The sequence below is a fragment of the Canis aureus genome, chromosome 25, assembly GCF_053574225.1.
Source record: "Canis aureus isolate CA01 chromosome 25, VMU_Caureus_v.1.0, whole genome shotgun sequence".
Taxonomy (NCBI): Eukaryota; Metazoa; Chordata; class Mammalia; order Carnivora; family Canidae; genus Canis; species Canis aureus.
Genome location: NC_135635.1, coordinates 36,776,062 through 36,794,113, shown reverse-complemented (window position 1 = coordinate 36,794,113; position 18,052 = coordinate 36,776,062). Strand labels below are relative to the sequence as shown.

At 37.4% G+C, this 18,052-nt stretch overlaps 1 pseudogene; it reads left to right on the top strand.

The window, feature by feature from the left end:
* Window positions 1-307: 307 nt before the first annotated feature.
* On the top strand, window positions 308-4,159 carry LOC144297514 (large ribosomal subunit protein eL34 pseudogene; annotated as a pseudogene).
* The last annotated feature ends 13,893 nt before the right edge of the window (window positions 4,160-18,052 follow it).

Here is an 18,052-nt window from a genome sequence, read left to right as displayed (position 1 = left end):
AAGTATCCCTTCTATCTCTACCTCCTGGCTTCTGGCTATTATAAGTCATTACCATATAATTTCTACCTCCCATTTCTATGCCTACTCCCCTTCTTCTCCTTCTTCTCCTCCTTCTTCCTCTTCTTCTTCTTCTTCTTCTTCTTCTTCTTCTTCTTCTTCTTTCTTTGTCATCATCTTCTTTTTGGTAGTTAGTGCCAATTGAAAGCATTTTCTGCCAAATTTATGATACTAATTTAAGCAAATTTTTTTCTATTCAAAACCAAATAAAAATAGGAATTAAAGGGGATGGCATCTATAGGCATTCAGAATGGTTCAGTGTTTGACATACTATGGTAGGCTGTCCAACATATCACTAACAAAACTAATCTGTCCCAAACCCATGGTAATAGAATCATTTACTTTTATACCAAGAAGGTTGAGCAAGCACCAATATCTGGATGTGGTGTGTGCCCATGCCACACCATAGTTCATACTAGGAGACCTACAGTTCTTATAAGATTGTCTAAAACAAAAACAAACAAACAAAATGTGTGAGCATGGCTTATGGTGATTCCATGTGTGCTAAATGCGTTCATGACAGGATTGAGCATGCTTTTTTTCCTGAGGAGCAGAAAATCATTGTCACAGTGTTGATGGCACAAGCACAGAGTCAGAAAGCTAAATTTAAAAAAAATGAAGTATTGTTGAGTAGCAAAAGAAAATCCAAAGGCAAAAAAAAAAAAAAAAGTATAAAATATGTAAGTAGAGGATCCTTGGGTAGTGCAGTTTGTTAAACATACAACTCTTGGTTTTGGCTCAGGTCAAGATCTCAGGATCATGAGATCCAGCCCAGTGTGGAGTTCTGTGCTTAGTGCATGGAGACTGCCTGAGAGTCTCTTTCCTTCTCCCTTTGCCCCTCCTGCCTGTGTTTTTTTTTTTCTCACTCTCTCAGAATAAATAAATCTTCAAAAATATGTAAGTAAAATAATACAAAAACTCACATATCTATGCATAATCACAGCAAACATGTACTTATTATGGGTTTTTGGATGTATAAAAAGTTTGAATATTCCAAATTTCAATCAAACCTCATTTAAAATCAGTGACTTTTGGAGGGCCAGGGTGGTTCTGGTAGTTAAGCCTCTGACTGACTAAGATCATGCTCTCAGGGTTGTGAGATGGAATCTTGTGTTGGGCTCTGTGCTCAGTGGGGAGTCTGCTTGAAATTCTCTTTCTCCCCTCTTCTATTCCTCCCCCCATTCATACTCTGTCTCAAATAAATAAATAAATCTTTAAAAAATAAAAATAAAATAAAATCAGTGGCTTTAGTTTAATAGACATATTAGCAAATGCCCTTTCCTCTCCACACACAAAAGTTTTCATGGAATTCTTTAACACAGAACCCAAATAGAATATTCTTTTTGCTCATAAATTATTACTTATTAAATCATATCTAATAAGGTTCTCTTTGCTAGTCACCCATGTTACCATGACATCAAATCTTATGGAGAAAAAGTATAGCTTAGTTTCAGCTGATGGAGTTTGGTGGGATTCATAGTGAAAACGCAGATCTTGTAGGTGGGGACTTCAGGGCCAATTCAATATTCTGCTCTTGTTGCTTCTACATATGAAAGTATAGTAGGAATTGATGTATTTTATGCTTGTACTTCTCCATTCCATCAGTGCCAGATTGATTCTCTTGATCAGAAGAGTCCAGTGTAGAGCTGTTTTAGATGGACAAACTCCCTGGCATTTACCACTAGTATACATGTGTGTGTGTGTGTAGGGGGGTGTAAATCAGGATTTATAGAAAATGTCTTTACTCATAAACATCCAAAGCATTCACCATAGAAATGATGTTCTTTTGATTGGTGAACATCAGAAGCCTTGACCTCTGTATGGCTGTAGTGTTATCATATCTCTGCCAGCATTGGAGGACTGAAAGAGGTAATGATAAACCCCCACAAAATTTAAAATTTGCTCTCCAAGTAAAGTTTATTGGGGCAACATAGGTTGGTTCAGAATATTTAATTTCTCCAGAAGTCAAAGAAACATTGCTTTTTCTTCACTTCTACATCCATGTCCAACAAAGAAATCCAACACCTCCTGGGTTAGAGAAAGCATTAGGCATTCTACTTGATGGATTAACCTGCAAATCAACATACTTTGAGTATTGTTGGAAGTAATCTAGCCAGCTGTAACATGCTAACTTTGTGGCCTCATGATCTTTAATGATCCCTTGGAAGTACAACTTTTTACAACCGATGATTTTGCTGAATTAGACCTTGTAGCAAAGGAAGGAAGCCCCCACCTGAAGTTATCCTTTATGAATTTAGATTTGTTGTCTCCCTAACACGACTACCTTTTATATTCCTTTTGAAAAACAGCTATTAATTTGCTTTTTAAATAACTTTTTCTTGTGAAAACTGAACATTTGATCCATGGGGCCTTGTGACTCTTTGGCTTGGCAGTCCAATTTTGGGGTGATTCAATTTGGACTCAACAATAGCAGCGTGCAAAGGACACAACAAGCCTTCTCTCAAATGAAAATATTATATTCAAGAACATAGATAGCTTTATTCCAGCATGTCTTCTTTTTAATCAAAAAAGTTACACCTATCCCTTTGGTGGAAACTTTAATCCCAGCTTCATTACCTGAGAAAAAGTGATGAACTCAGTGGGTTTCTTGAGTCACAGAGGTCCCCCCAATAATAGGTCTGGCTCATTGATGCCTTAGTTATGTGAAATCTGATACTGATGTGCCTATTTTGGCACAGTGCTACTATGTAGAACTGAAAGCTGACATGGTCACTATACTCAGTTGGCAGAATTCAAAGCCATTCTCATTGCTGTAGCAATTCTGCTATTCATTTCTTCTTATGGATGAATCTTATGCTTTTATTGACTCATGAATGGATTATTTCCAGTGGCCCCCATGTGTGGCCTAGATTTGAAAACCTACCCCCAGGGGGCCTTAAGATACTCTTATCTCTGAGCTGTAACCTGTAGAAAGAATCTACAACTACTGATTTAACTGTGTCTCTCATGTAGATGATCACATTTTTGAAAGGAATGATCAGAATCAAGCTGTTGATTGAATTTGCTACTATATGATTGCTACTATCACAGCCTGGATCCATCTTCATACTGAACACAACATAAGGCCATCATAGAGTGGCACAAAATATGGGACTCTTTTTCTGATTCAGAGACTAGCGCACTGCATGCTGAACTTGTAACCTCTGGCTAAGGTAATACTATTATTTTCTGTTGAAGGAGACCACAACACACCTTTCTTTCTCACCTCCTCTTGGTCCACATAATATATATTTAAAAACAATCCCTGAAATAGTGATGTTCTAATTCCTCTTTATTTTCTGACACTGTTGCTTCACTTGTGCATCCCATATAGGCTGTGTTTCATGATAACTGTGGATTTACAAGTCCTTAGCACTATTTGCAAAGTCTTTAGTTTTAAATTATAATGAAAACTTCCACCTAAGTATAGAGTTTTTGTTACTGATTGTTAAGAATGAATTGCTTCTTTCCATATATTCAGCAAACCAGGGCTATTTTACCTACTTATTATTTCAGAAATCATTTTTATCATGGCCTAGCTTTCTGTTTCTCTACTATGAATGCCTGAATGTGTTTTCCAAAAACTTTCTCATCCGTCACAATTTATTTTTGTAGAAAGTTTAAGATTATAAAAGATAGTGTTTTATACAAACAGACAGTATGACAGGAGTTCTTTATGCATTTAATTGCTCATTATTTCTGTTTACAAAATATGTTACTTAAATATACCCAATTAAAAAGAAATTTCCAAGGAATATATATTTAGAACATGACTCTAACATTTACATAGTCGCATGTAGGAGATATTTTCATCCTTATGGTATATTTAATTCTCATTCTCATTCCACCAAAGGTTTTCCTAGCCTTTTGTTATTTCACTTTGTTAGGTTTCTCTTAATTCCTCCCTCCTTCCTCTTTCAAAGAAAAATCCTGTCATGATGCTGAAGCTAATGTTGGTTGTGATGATGCATGTCCAACTCATAAAGATGCTAATGTGACAGTTACACTGGTAGTGATCTCCACATCCAAGCTTGTAAATCCCAGTCTTGACTTCCTTCTCTTCTTGGAAGCTAAATCTACTTCTTCTTGGCCAGTTACATAGGTTTTACACAGGTTTTACCTCCAATATCTTCTGCAGCAGAATCTTATTTTTCATTAGAAATTTCATTTTCTTTTCCCCTAACCTTCTTTGGGATCCCCAAAGTCATTACAAAAACATCAACAGTGGTTTAGGTGCTAAACACCCTTTTAAATGCTAGCAACACTGTGGTTGGAAATATTCTGCACAGAGGAGTGGACAGTAAGTACATATGTCAGCAACAGCTTTACTATCTAGAGCATATTGACCAGATGCATGATGCTTAAGCTAAAAATAACCGCTGGGTTAAATGCTAAAGAAAATCTTGTATCTTTCTGAAAAATGCCACATATGCCACATAATACAGATGATTTATTTATTTACAAAATACGTGACAAATATTTTTTAGCAGCCAATATTCTAGAAATCTACCACAGAGCACTTTATAGGACTCAGTTTTATCCCTTAATGAATACAATACATTGATTTTTTTAGCTATGTATAACCTAGGCAATGTTGTGTAAGGTATCAGGATAATGATCACATTGTGCTCAATTGTTGAGTGTCATAGGATGCTGGGAGTTCACAAGGACAGATTTTAGCCATTGCCAGGATCTGATTAGTCAAGTAGGATAATGAGGAATTAAATAATTTGCCTACTTTCTCCTCTCACCTTTTGATCTCCTGTTAATGTCTCCCAGTGGCTGAAACTACCCAGGAACCAGAAGGCAAAAATTCCTAAATGATGCGGTTGTGAAGAGTTCAGCTTCCAAGAGCATAGAAAGAATTATGGAAAATGGATGTGGGTGTGACATTATGGATAAAATATTACCAGCATGCCCACTGAAGTGGCCTCTTGACAGAGTAGTGAAAGTACCCCTGGGAACACAATGGCATGTCTGCATACTGGGATAAACCATCTGAGCATTTCTTGTGGGCTAAAAGGGTCCAGGTGGGGGCAGGATGCAACCTGGAGGCATCTTGGGTTCTATGATAGTCTGAATAATGGCCCCCAAAATATCCACATCACAATCACTGGACACTGTCAATATTACCTTCTATGGCAAAAGAACTTTGCAGAAGCAATGAAGGTAAGAATCTTGAGATGGAATGAATATGTTGGATTTTCCAGGTGGCCATGAAATGTAATCACAGATATTTGTAGAAGAGGGAGGTAGAGGGAGATATGAGTCGAGAAAGGAAGGCAATGTCATCATGGAAGCAGAAATTGGAGTGATTCAGCTATAAGCCATAAATGCTGGCAGACATTACAGTTGCATGAAGCAAGGAATACAGTCAGCCCTGCTGCAATTGTGAAATGAGCCCTATAAAACTCTTCCGGATGTTTAGTCTTTCATGGGACACATCTTGCCCTCAGTTCAAGGGAAGAATCAAAATTAGACCACACCATGAGAGACTCCTAACTCTGGGATAAACTAAGGTTTGCAGAAGGGGTAGGGGCATGGGGTAATGGGTGACGGGCTCTAAGGATGGCACTTGATGGGATGAGCACAGGGTGTTATACTATATGTTGGCAAGTTGAATTTAAATAAAATATTTTTAAAAGCCCAAAAATTAGACCACAAGCAGTGGGTTAATGGCTCATGCCATAGTAGCTGGGCTACTATACGAGCTTCTCCAGGAACTCCCTGAGACTGTAGTGGGATAAAGAGAGAAGTCAGACACACCTTTTATTCTGTGCTGGTTTTCTGGTATGAGTCCAGCTGAAGCTACAAGGAGGAGAGAAATTTTAAATTTGCATTATATTCCATAGTTTTGTTATTGTACTGAACTGGAAATTTGAATTGCTGAACTGACACATTCTTGTGTTTGACAATAACTGAACAATGCAACTATCTGAGCATTGCTTGCAGTATTGAAGACACCAGGGAACAAAACTACACATCAGGTTTAAAGGAAATTGAGAGAGAAACCTTGAAAGTAAACTTACACAAGCAGTATCTGAATTATTTTAATTGTTTTGCTTTTATGAACAGGATTCTGGAACCTGAGTAACATCAATTAACATAGAAATATAGGCCTTACAAAAACAGACACATAGATCAGTGGAACAGAATAGAGAATCCAGAAGTGGACCCTGAACTTTATGGGCAACTAATATTCGATAAAGGAGGAAAGACTATCCATTGGAAGAAAGACAGTCTCTTCAATAAATGGTGCTGGGAAAATTGGACATCCACATGCAGAAGAATGAAACTAGACCACTCTCTTTCACCATACACAAAGATAAACTCAAAATGGATGAAAGATCTAAATGTGAGACAAGAGTCCATCAAAATCCTAGAGAAGAACACAGGCAACACCCTTTTTGAACTCGGCCATAGTAACTTCTTGCAAGATACATCCACGAAGGCAAAAGAAACAAAAGCAAAAATGAACTATTGGGACTTCATCAAGATAAGAAGCTTTTGCACAGCAAAGGATACAGTCAACAAAACTCAAAGACAACCTACAGAATGGGAGAAGATATTTGCAAATGACATATCAGATAAAGGGCTAGTTTCCAAGATCTATAAAGAACTTATTAAACTCAACACCAAAGAAACAAACAATCCAATCATGAAATGGGCAAAAGACATGAACAGAAATCTCACAGAGGAAGACATAGACATGGCCAACATGCATATGAGAAAATGCTCTGCATCACTTGCCATCAGGGAAATACAAATCAAAACTACAATGAGATACCACCTCACACCAGTGAGAATGGGGAAAATTAACAAGGCAGGAAACCACAAATGTTGGAGAGGATGCGGAGAAAAGGGAACCCTCTTACACTGTTGGTGGGAATGTGAACTGGTGCAGCCACTCTGGAAAACTGTGTGGAGGTTCCTCAAACAGTTAAAAATAGACCTGCCCTACGACCCAGCAATTGCACTGTTGGGGATTTACCCCAAAGATACAAATGCAATGAAACGCCGGGACACCTGCACCCCGATGTTTCTAGCAGCAATGGCCACGATAGCCAAACTGTGGAAGGAGCCTCGGTGTCCAACGAAAGATGAATGGATAAAGAAGATGTGGTTTATGTATACAATGGAATATTACTCAGCTATTAGAAATGACAAATACCCACCATTTGCTTCAACGTGGATGGAACTGGAGGGTATTATGCTGAGTGAAGTAAGTCAGTCGGAGAAGGACAAACATTATATGTTCTCATTCATTTGGGGAATATAAATAATAGTGAAAGGGAATAGAAGGGAAGGGAGAAGAAATGTGTGGGAAATATCAGAAAGGGAGACAGAACGTAAAGACTGCTAACTCTGGGAAACGAACTAGGGGTGGTAGAAGGGGAGGAGGGCGGGGGGTGGGAGTGAATGGGTGACGGGCACTGGGTGTTATTCTGTATGTTAGTAAATTGAACACCAATAAAATAAAAAAAAAAGAAATATAGGCCTTTTTATCTGAATTCTGTTAAAAATATCAATAATCTAAGATCTCTTTTGGTTCCAATCTTCTTTTTTTTTTTCATGGTTGCACACTGTGGATTTATTTATTCCCCACCTTGCTCAGGCTCTACCCCCACGAGGCTGCCCTAGTCAGCACCTTTAGACCTGATCAGTTGTAGAATCTTCCTTCTGGGAGATGGGGAAGCAGGAAGAGAAGCTGTGACACTTTCTTGACCATCAGACTTATGTTGGAGGCCAGAGAGTCATCACAACTAATGTGACTCTGGTGGCAATGACCAGTTCTTTACTTTCTTGCAATTGCAGTGGTGGTGGTGGGGGGTGTCTAACCATGAGGGTCTGCCATGGGAATGTGTTGGACATGTGAATGTTATTTGTCCCATGGATCCTGGCAGATGAATGTTGTGAATGACTGGCCTAAAGGTATCCAGTGAGGAAGTCTGCTCCAGCTTCTGCATGACAACCTGTCACATATTAGAAGCAGCACTCACACCTTTTGATTCGCCTCTTCTCCTGGACCAAAGCTTTCCAGCTCCCTCAAGCCTTCTTTATGGACATGTCTTTCGGCTCCTGCACCATCTGGCTGCCATTCTCAGGACGTGCTCTAATTTCTCAATGTCCTTCTTACTCTGTCATGCCCAGCTCTGAGCCTTGTGTTCCAGACAGGATTGGCCAGTTCTGAGCAAATTGAGGCCATTTTATGATCTACTTCCCTTAATGTAGCTAAGATTGTGTTCACTTTATGTATCATGTATCAACCACATAACACAGCTGGACCAGGCTGAGCTAGTGGCCAATTTACAAAATAACAAACAAATAGGTCATTTTCACTTGGATTGCTGCCAAACCAGGTCTACCCTATCCGGTACTTGTGCGATTAGTTTTTAACCTAAATACAGTACTTTGCATTTCTCTCTTCTCATTCCATTATGTTGGTTTCAGCCCTGTCTTCCTTCCTGTTGAGGTCATTTTTTATTTATTATTTATTTATTTATTTATTTATTTATTTATCTATTTATTTATTTATTATTGGAGTTCAATTTGCCAACATATAGCATAACACCCAGTGCTCATCCCATCAAGTGCCCCCCTCAGTGCCTGTCACTCAGTCACCCCCCCCACCCACTTCCCTTTCTACTACCCCTTGTTCGTTTCCCAGAGTTAGGAGTCTCTCATGTTCTGTCCCCCTTCTGATATTTCCCATTCATTTTTTCTCCTTTCCCCTTTATTCCCTTTCACTATTTTTTATATTCCCCAAATGAATGAGACCATATAATGTTTGTCCTTCTCCGATTGACTTATTTCACTCAGCATAATACCCTCCAGTTCCATCCACGTCGAAGCAAATGGTGGGTATTTGTCATTTCTAATGGCTGAGTAATATTCCATTGTATACATAGACCACATCTTCTTTATCCATTCAGCTTTCGATGGACACTGAGGCTCCTTCCATAGTTTGGCTATTGTGGACATTGCTGCTAGAAACGTTGGGGTGCAGGTGTTCCAGCATTTCACTGCATCTGTATCTTTGGGGTAAATCCCCAGCAGGTTCCAATCTTCTTAGGTTATCTGGTATCCATGTCTATTTGAAAATGAGTGCCTCTGATGGTTAGATGTCCCTTTTTGTTATTCTATTTATTAAAATCAAACTATTTGATCTAACAGCCATCAGTATTACATAATCATAGAACCGTCTATAAGATAAAGTGTCTATAGAGATACAGACATTCAATAAAAATGCACTTAACATAAAACACATATAAGAGTCCATTTAGAATAGTGAGTCCCTTTTAGATTTTGAGTTTCAGTTGTTGGTCCTATGAAGGAGCTTTGGCCTCTTTATCTGTTGCAGGAGATAATATAGATCATGTGGAATGGAAATAAGCACAAATTTATAAAGTGTGGTCAGAGAGGTAGTTACAACTTAAAGGGGATGACATTTGAGTAGGGGTTGAATGAAGTGCGGGGACAAGGTTTCAAAATAGCTGGGGTGGAACCCTACAAATCATGCAAAAGATCTAAGATGTAAGACTGCATGCTTTGAGGAAGAGCAAGAAGGCACTGCGACTGGAGCAGTCAATGAGGTGGAAAGAGGACCCAGCGGAACAGTCATGGAAGTTAAGGTGTGGCAAATAGTTTGGATCTTATTTGAAACAGGATAGTGGGTCCACTATTTGATGCCAGGTCATCAAATGAAGGGAATTTAACATAGGAAAATATTTATAAAGCAGTTGGAGAGTATGAAAGGTAACAGGACAATGAAGACAGCATAGAGATGATTGAAACAGAAAGTTGGTGCTGTTCCTAGAGATGGAGGGACAGAGGGAGCAGGAGGGTTCCCTAGAAGCACATGGTGGGAACTGAGATGACAGTGGGTGGTTCCTGGTGGGAGCTGAGAAGAAGAGGCAGTTGTTGTTTGGCAGGACCACATGATATGTACAGCCATGGTAAGAGATAAAACCTGAAGCAGAGAGGAAAGAAAACACACCATGCTTCTCCCCTCTTCCCACCTCCTGAATATTAAGCCAGTTGCTCCCATGGACTGAACCTAACTGGAAGCGGGTTGGCTATGGGAACTGTGAGTTGTGTTTTGCAGGAATCAGCATGCTGAGATATGAGCAGAGCAGGGAAAGGCCACAGAGGGCAAAGAGGAGAATGACTGACACAGTGAGAGAAACCAGATTGACCACAGCATAGAATCACAATATTTGGGAACAGATGCTTCTCATATCCAAGTAAAAGTATAATTTGTTAGCATCATATTCTGTAAAGAGAATAAATGTATCTTATCCAATTTATGTCAGTCTCCTTACTCTAACACGTGGGTAGGATCTCTCAGATAAATTATCAATATGAATCTGCATATGGAAGGAAAAGGAGTTTTAAAAAAGTAGTTTTTGAAGGGAGAATTGAGTAGCTTTAATGCATATACTGACATGGGAGATCTAAGTTCCCACTCGCTTATCTACAATGCTAAAAAACAAATACCTATAAGACAAAATATTTTTATTAGTTTAGCTCCAAAACCTGAACTCTGTTGATTATGCTTTTGGCATTATATATTTTGCTAAGGAAATAATGCTGTGCTGTGTTATAGGGGAACCACCAAATTCCACTGTTATAGTTAATTTATATATGAATATGCACAATTTTTTTTCACAAATAATTTTTTAAAAGACAAAATTGTGAATCTCAAAATACATTTCCTTCCAGGGATTTTGGAAAGAATAGAATTAGGGACTATATTTGTATTTTACACCTCACTTAATTTTCAGTTCTAATTCTTTTAAAGAGATGGTGAGAAACCACAGTATGAAAAACAACCACCTCTGATCTATTTTGCTTGATTTCTCTCTGTGTCTCTACCTCTTATATTTTGACTATATTGGTGTTGTTGGTACAGTATGATAGTGATGTTGTATGTTCACCTTTATTAGGATAACATTTTCTTATTTTCAAAAAGACTGTACTATTATTTATAAAATAAAATCTTTAGAATTTATTTAGATTGTGTTCTTGCTAAATTGACATTTAAGTATAGGTGTCTTGCTACTGATTGCTAAGGATGGATTACTTTTTTTAAAACACTCAGCAAAATCATGACTGATTCACCTGTTGAGGAAACAGAAGGCTCACTGAGGACAAAGCACAAACTGACACTCCATAAGTAACTCAGGCCCCAGGTGGGATCTGTGTGAGTCCTCAGGCATTCCTGGCTTCCCTATAGCTAAGAGAGAGGAAAAACAAATAGTTAATTTATAGAGATTAAAATCCTATAGACCCGAATCTCCCTCAGTTTACAAATATTTTAGAGATTTATAAGACAAAAAAGCATTCTTATCAATAACCTATCCTCCAGAAGGAAGCTCCCAACTGTCTTAATGTTAATTCCTCTCTAGAGGGAAAAACAACCTTAACAATGGCAAGGCCTCCAATATTTTGTAGGGCCTCTTTAGCATACAAAAATTCTTTTGAAAACCTCTCCCAAGTATATATAATCAGTTGCTCCTCATAACTCCAGGGCAGCAGCTGCCTCTGGGTCCTGTCCCCATGCTTTAATAGAACCACAGTTTTGCATCTCAAGAATTCTTTCTGGGTCGTCCGACCTCACTCCACCAAACCTCACCTATATTCCAAAATTGCATCACACCTATATTCCTGGAATTATTTTCGCCATATGCTGACTTTCTTTTCCTCTTACATAAATTGGCCTCTCTTTTGAAAACTCTCTGTTACAGTCACTGTTTTGTTATGATCACAGTTCAGGAGGAATTTAGGGAGAAACAATTCTTTCCACAAAGTTTTATGTACACTGGCACCTCAGTAACTTTTGTATTGTATTATTTCACCATTTTATTTCTCCATTGCAGCTTAAATGTTGGCTTTTTTGTGTCCTTACTTATTCACCTTTTCCATCTATAAAATATGCTACCAGTAAGCATATTTTATTAGAAGAAAATTCCAGGAAAAAAAAATATAAATTTTTTTTTATAAAAAAAATGTAAATATAACTCTTGTAAAATATAACTCTAGTATTTACAGCCTAATCACTGATTTATGAACATCGTGTTATTTTTCTTTGTGTTTAGCTCTTTCTTCTTCCTTCCTCTTTTCTTAGTGAGTAAATGCTGTCATAGTTCTGATTTTAGGGTCATTTTCTGTGGTCACCATTGGCTCAAATGATAATGACACAGAAAATGACATTACAGTGATAATGATTTCCACATCCAGGCTTGCAAACTTCACTTTTGCTCTCCTTGTCTCCTCTTTAAGCCTTATCTTCTGTTCCTTGACCAGGTAAACGGTTTCGCTTCCCAATATATTTTGTAGTAGTTTTTGTTCTTTTTATCAGACATGCTATTTCCTCTGCCTGATACCCATTCACCATCCCCCAGATTGCACAGTCATGTCAAGGCTAGCAAAGGCATTAAACGTTATTTTAAGCAGCAGCAAATCTGTGGTTGGAAATATTCTGCACTGTAAGCACATCTTTACACATATAGTGTGTACTGAGCTGCTGATAAGTTCTGGCCAAAAGATCCAGAGTCATATCCAAATTCAGACATCTTTCTCGAAAAACTTTAATCTCCAAACTGAATGTATTTAATGGCCCCTGTACACATACACACACATGCACACACATGCATGCACACACACCTATATATTACATATGTTATATATGCATATATTCTAATATTTTTGAACACTTATTAGGTGATAAAAGTATTTACAAATATCCTTATATTGATACATTAAACTATCCTTACAGTATATTTCTAATAAACTATTTCTTTGCCTTTTACCTTTTCAGATGATGAAAATAATATCAAACTTTACAGATCTAACAAAAACAGAATCGGACACTTGAAACTATTGACTTTTGACACCTCATATTTAGCAGGCTGAAGAACAGAAAAAAAGATAACCTGATTGTCTTCAATTAGATATTGGTTTTGAATTCTAAACATTCTACCTGTATATTGTCAGCTCATTCAGCTATGTGTTATTTTTCTAGATTCTCTATGTGCCTTGTTCACATTAGATTATTCCACTGATGGCATAATTTCCATGCTACTGAGGTGAGTAAGGGACAGACAGGGCTGAGACAGGGCTGGGTAGGGAGAGATAGATAGGGGACTATGTGATCAGGCTCACAGAAATGCCCAAAATGCTGAGGTGTAAGGAAACCAGAGATAAGGGAACAAGCCAGACCACCCTGCCCTAGGTGTGGTCGAGTAGGGTGCCTTTTTATGACAGACATCTGTGAACAACAAAGAAAAACCAGACCCCAAAGAAGAAGTAAGCCATTAATGATGTTATCACCGGTCCTAACTCAAACCAAGACAGCACAAGAATCTCAGGGCCACAAACTTCCCAGTCAGTTCTCAATAAAAGACTGACACTACAGGCTCTCAGTGGCAAACCTGTCAGGACCCCTCTCATTCCCGAGAGGTTTCTCTGTATCCTCACTTAATAAACTTCTATTGCTTGACTCACTCTGCTTTGTCCGTGAGATTCATTCTTTGATTCCGTGAGACAAGAATGTAGCTCTCCCATTTCAGAGGCAGTTGTGCTGCTTCAGACTTCACTTGGTTTTTAAGTGTCATTCAATTTTTATAAATCTACTTATCACCTGATTCCATTTCTGTAGTCACACATTTATTCATTAAACAGTTATTATTATTTTTAAAATCTGCTGTGGCTTAGGCATGATTCTGGGAGCCAGAGGCATAGAATCAAACCAAACAGATACAATTCCCACTCTCATGCTATATTTTTCTGCCAGGCCTCCCAGCAATAGGTAATGACAAGGCAGGAGCTATTTTAGAGTCAGAGCTCAATACATGCATGTGAACTTTCCTCTCTCACCGCCTTTTCTGCATACTTAGATATGTATTAACAGGATTTAACAATTTGTCACAGAGGAAGTGATAGCAATTTCTTAATTAAAAATAATTTGTCTTTTTGCATGGGTGTGCCATAACCATTTATATACAGTTCTGTTCATATAACAAACCCCATTGGTCTTTTAGATGATTAAAAACTCAGTAGAGACCAAGATGGATATGCAGAAGACACAGCTTTGAAGTTAAATTAAAGAGCCACTAGGGGAATGGAAGGATATGTCTGAGATCATTACAGTTATTAAATGAATTATTTATGAAGTACCTAGAAGGGTGCATAACATATAATAAGTATTTGTTGGTGTTTGCATAAATGCAAATTACTTAGAAAATTCTCTGGCTCAACACTCATACTTTTCATGATAGGTTGCAAAAAATACGCAAATGGTAAAAACATTTTCCCTTTCTGTTACATGGTACAGTAAGCACATAAAATATCCGAATCATTCACTCCAATAGTTTCTGTTTTTTTTTAAAAATATATTTTATTTATTTATTCATGAGAGAGAGAGGCAGAGACAGAGACACAGGCAGAGGGAGAAGCAGGCTCCATGCAGGGAGCCAGAAATGGGACTCCATCACAGGTCTCCAGGATCACACACAGCCTAGGTGGAAGGCGGCACTAAACTGCTGAGCCCCCCAGGCTGCCCTCATTCCAATAGTTTCTTTAGCAAATAGAGGTCATATTGGCATTTTCTGCACTGATAAGAAATATCTTTTCTACAAATGTATGTAATTTCCAGCATCTCGATGTCAATTCTGAATATTAGTAACAGTAGTGATGCTTTAGACAGAAATTGGCAATGAGGCTTTTGATATCAGAAGTGTTTGGAAATAACCTTTTAGCAACCACCACAGGAGATACTTTTTAAGACTGTAATGAGGTCCAGGGTCTTAACATGTTTGAGCATCTCTGATTTAGGAAAAATCTATTCTTTTATTCTTTTAAAATTAAAAAGCACATAACTGTTATATTTCTCCAACATTATTTCTCATATAGTTTCAACTACATATATAATTGTGCTTGTTAGCTAAAGTGATTAACTTCTAGAACAAGGAGAAAAGTTTTGTGTGGATAGTGGGGAACTCTCTATTATGCAAAAGCATTTTTTTCAGACTAGAGGAGCTCGTGAACGCACATAACACAGCTTTCTGCTGTCTTACTAATCCATTTGCATCTTAAAGTGAGAAAAATAAGCACATTTGCTAACATAATATGTTTATTTTTGAAAATAGATACATGCCTTTCACCATCTTCAAATTATTTTCCAACCCTGGAAGTTTTAGAAAACAGATAGAATATTGTTAAACTCCAAATAACGTCAGTAATAAACTGTAACATCACATGAGTCTCCACTGGAGGGATATTATCAGAAAATGATCAGAATAATTTTAGTTCTAGCTTGTTTTAGTTTTTTTAATACTTTAAAGCATTATCTATGCTTTTGTTAAGAACATTACTTTACTGGTGTCCAGCGAAAAGATGGTTTCCAAATCTGAACAGTGATTTCAGTGACAGAAGAGAAGTGTGCTTTCCTCGCCCTTCTACTTCTCCATCCTCATTCTCTAGTTCCTGTTCTCAGAGTAGCACTTGTTGCACTCTGAATGAGCTCAGAATCTTGCTTATTTTTTCTTGTGTATAGTTTAATGTCCCCTATATTGTCAGTATTTCCTGCAACTTCAAAGGGTGTGATAAAAAATGGTATTCACATCAATGAGCATAAGCCCAGCATGACATCTTATTTGAATGACTCCAGGACTGTTTGTTTTCCAGACAACTGTTGCTGGTTGCAGAAAGGGAAATGCCCAGCATGTGGGGAAGACCTTTACAACTTATCTGTCATGCAGAAAACTCGAGAGAACAGCAATCTACAGAACTCCACATTCCACATGAAAGGGAGGAATTAGAGATCTTATTTTTTTATTCGTTATGATATCTGCATTTATCTTGTCCTTTTTATATAACTATTAATGATTGTAAAACACCATCAGTCTTTTGTAGGTTAGCATAATTATTTTGTATCTGGTAATTTACACTCATCAATTTTTTAGTCATCCCCAAACCAATGTGTTAAATAAACATAAAATGTTAGAAATTGTGGAATTCTGGCTGAGTCATTGTTATTTAATTCACCAAACTAGAAAGTGGTAGAGCTTAACTTTGAACTTAGATCTTTCATATTCCCAGACTAAGCCTGTGAAGCTGTATTATTCATGCTGTTTTATTCACTATGTAGGTTTATGCCAATTCAATGAGTAGTTTGAATATAGAATTTTACCTGCAATTAGTGCATCTCATTTAAGGAAAAAAAATGAGAAAAAAATAGGTTGGAGTCATTAATTATAAACACAGATTAAATGGGAAGAAAAATATTTTATATCAAACTACAATTGGCCCACTCAGAACTAACATGTTCTCATAAAAGTGCTTCTTCTTCTTCTTTTTTTTTTTTTCAATGTAGATATTGACCATGCAAGCTGTCTTGATTCTTTGTTGGTCACAAAGGCTGTTATAACAAGACACTCTCCCCACACACACCTTAGGGCAGAGTGGTCTGGCTTGTTCCTATATCTCTGGTTTCCTTATGCCTCAACATTTTTAGGATTTTTGTGAGCCTGCTTCCATGGCCTCTTACCTAGCCTTGCCTAGCCCTGTTTGTCCCTAACTCAACCTGAGCCAAAATCAAGAGAGAATCATTCAAACGACTGAGCCTCCCAGATGTCCCTTGGTTATATTGTAAAGTTTGTTATTTATATTTGTAAAAAAATAAGATAAATGGAGATAGAATGAAATAAAATTGTAAACAAAAAGAAGAAAATATGTATGCAATAGTGATCATAAAAAGATGAAATATCACACAGCATAGGGAAAATGCTAAAGACAGGATCAGAGAGACAGAGATTAACAATCAAGGAAACATTTAGATATGAAGGTAAATTAAAGAAAATCTGTGATTAATGAATCAGATTTGTTACTGATTCCAAAAATGACTACTCCAAAATTCTTGTTTTATTTTATTTATTTATTTATTTTTTTAAATTCTTGTTTTAAATTTAACATTTTATTAGGTTTAATGTACAAATAAATGTTTCTTTTGAATATATTTTACATGTGTGATTTGACTGAACACTAAGGATGTACTAAAATTAAAATTATAATTAAAATGGAAATAAAACTGAAGTTCCCTGACTAGATAAGATGCGATAGATTTCTTAGAAATGCTTTAGATAACATATGTAAAAATGATACATGTGAAGGAATTAAAGAACATACAACTCTTAGAGAAAATTATGGAACAAGACAATGTAAAGATTTGAAGTAAGTTCTGTTTTCTTTGAGAGAGCCTTTGAACCTACTTGCTTATCTCATACTTGCTGTGTGCCAAACCACACCAAAATTTAATGACTTAGAGCAATAAATATTTTGTTTCTCATATTTCTATGGGTTGGTTGGGCAGGGCCCAGCTGGGATAACCCTTCTTTCTGTTCCATATGATATTGGCCAGGTTCAGTCATAGAACTACTCTTAGGATGGAAGCCTTTATGATTCCATTAATCCTGTCTTGCCTTTCAGCTAGGATATCTGCAAGGCTGAGGCCTGTCTATCCTTGGTCTTTATTCTCAGACTTCTTACCCTTCATAGTTATTCGTCCTTTGTGATCTCTCACCATGTGGCCTTGCCAGCATGATAGCCCAGACTTCTTCTTTTTTTTTCTGTATATTTTTTATTGGAGTTTGATTTGCTAACATATAGTATAACACCCAGTGCTCATCCCATCAAGTGCCCCCCTCAGTGCCCATCACCCAGTCACCCCATCACTCCCCACCTCCCCTTTCGCTAAGCCTTGTTTGTTTCCCAGAGTCAGGAGTCTCTCATGTTTTGTCATCCTCTCTGATTTTTCCCACTCATTTTCTCTCCTTTCCCCTATAATCCCTTTCACTATTTTTTATATTCCCCATATGAGTGAAACCATATAACGATTGTCCTTCTCTAATTGACTTGCTTCACTCAGCATAAAAAGAGAGCTACCTTACGACCCAGCAATATCACTACTGGGGATTTACTCCAAAGATACAGACGC